A 2,317-nucleotide genomic window follows, 5' to 3' on the forward strand; every position below is an offset into this window, starting at 1 on the left:
GTAAGCTGAACTTTCCATGATTTTTTTTCCAGTTTTGGGCGTATACATAGTGTATTCATAACGAGTCTAGTGCGTATGTCCAACTACAGCCTAACCCATGCATAAGGCAAGGCAGCATAATGCCCATGAAATGTCACAAGCCAGTGGCCCAAGGGGGGCAGCGATGATCCCAGAGGCGCCCGGCCTTCATAAAAATATGTTTGATTTCAGTATTAACCTAGCTGCTGTTTACTACCCGCCAAAAATAAAAGAATAAATAAAAAGAAAAAAGAAAGAGAAGGTTTGCAGTCGCAGCAAATTCAGTGTCCTCTCTGCTAGGAAGTTTGTTGGTCGTGGGGGTGAATGCAGGGAGGATCCATCACACTCACCTTCACGCTCACCCTATGATGCGGATGCAGTCTGGAGGAGAACTGCAGTTTCCCCCTGTGAACTCTTTCATTACCAAAACTCTGCCAATACACCATTAAACAGTAGCTGTAACTTAGAAACACATTAAGCGGTCGTCTGGAACACGTCAAATACATTGACATGCGATGGAGATAAGTTCTTGCTAAGTTACGCATAAGTTATGCGCGTGTTACTTATAGGTTTTGAATAAGCTCAATGCCACGACTTATGAGTAACTTACACTTGACCTATGTCAACGATAAAATAACTTACCCTGTAAATTATGCTACACGTATGGCTTACGTCTGGAAATTTACAGCATGCTTAAAACTTCTCGACGTACTTGCCGTATGTCGACGTGTGCTAGCTTGTTTCAGGATGCAACAGTGATCTACAGCATGCTCATAACTTTAACAAAACATACCCTTAACTTGTCAAACGTATGCCAGCGTTTTTGCCAGATTTTCCATATGTCATTACTGGCCCTCTGGCCACCAACAGCAGGGAAGGCAGGTAGAGGTTCTTGCCCAAGTAAACAATTGAGAAGAACAGTGTGGAGCCTCAAACCGGCAATCCATGGGTTACAGGACAGTTGAATTGAATCAAAGATTCATCTGAGTTCATTCGAAGAAAGAACTTGTGCAAGATTGTTTTTTCATAAAGCACTTGAGAAGCAACAAAATATCTGGGCAACATCGTTTTTAAAAGAATACAAAAAAAAACATTGCATTCAAACTTAAAAGTATCTAGATATGTTGGAAAAGTAAGGCTAATTTTGACTGCAACTTTTTGGTAATTGTTTTTACAAACAACCAGACTCGCCATAAAAAGAAACACCAGTCACATTTTGGCATAATATCACAACTTCTGATTATTTCATTGACATTTTGAAATTTAACACCACCCAAGCTTTCTAATCAGACTTAAAAAGGGCACAGGGAGATGAGCAGTATTTGTCTAACAATGAAAAGAAACCCAAGTTCTTCTAAAGATGGAGCTAAAACAACGGCAGTAACACTGAATGTAGCAGAATTCCAAGAATCAAGCCTTGGGAGACCCCACATGACAGAGGAGCAAAAGGGGCTGCAATCGTTTGGGTTGGGTTGTGGAGTGGTGGCCTAGTGGTTAGTGCATTGCGCTTGGTCCCCACAGGTTCTAAGTCCAGGCCCCACTCCCACAGACTACCACTCAGGGTCCCTGAGCAAGATCCTTAACACCACACTGCTCCACGGACGCCAAACGGTGGCAGCCCACTGCTTCCAAAAGGGATGGGTCAAATGCACAGGTGAATTTCTCCAGTGTGAGATTATCAAAGTTTAATAAAATTAATTTAGTCCAACTCAAAGGTTCTCTCAGCCACGGACATTCTAAATCACTTTGAGGTAGTAAATTCCTACACTGCACTATAAGTCTCATCAGAATGTCAGCATGTTTTCTGCATCTGTAACTATGAGGAACCCTACCACAATACACAATATGTTTCTGCTTGTTGAGAATGACTTGAATGTAAATGCAGTAATTTTACCTCAGGTTTAAATATCCAATATAAAGTTGTAGTGAACTATAGAATAACCTGGAGCTGAGTAGCAATTTAAAATCTAATACAATAAGGAAACATTTAGCTAATTCTGGAAGAAACAATTGAGAAATCCTCAATATGTTTGGGTGAATAATATATCATTGTTGCAGTCTGAAAACCGGCAAATATTTTTTATATTTAATAATATATATAATATTTAATCAAATCGTCATTAATAAGCCCCTTTCCAGATTTTAGAAAAGAAAAAATAAACTTACACAAAATATTTGCCTCAGTGGAAAAAGAGGCATCAGGGTTTCCATCTTGTCTCTTGTAGATCGAGGTGCAGGAGATTTTCTCTCCATCATGGAGGTAAGAAGCAGTGAAGTTCAGAACAGAGGTCTTAACTAG

This window comes from Cyprinodon variegatus, unplaced genomic scaffold (genome assembly GCF_000732505.1).
Source record: "Cyprinodon variegatus isolate N-32 unplaced genomic scaffold, C_variegatus-1.0 Scaffold77, whole genome shotgun sequence".
Taxonomy (NCBI): Eukaryota; Metazoa; Chordata; class Actinopteri; order Cyprinodontiformes; family Cyprinodontidae; genus Cyprinodon; species Cyprinodon variegatus.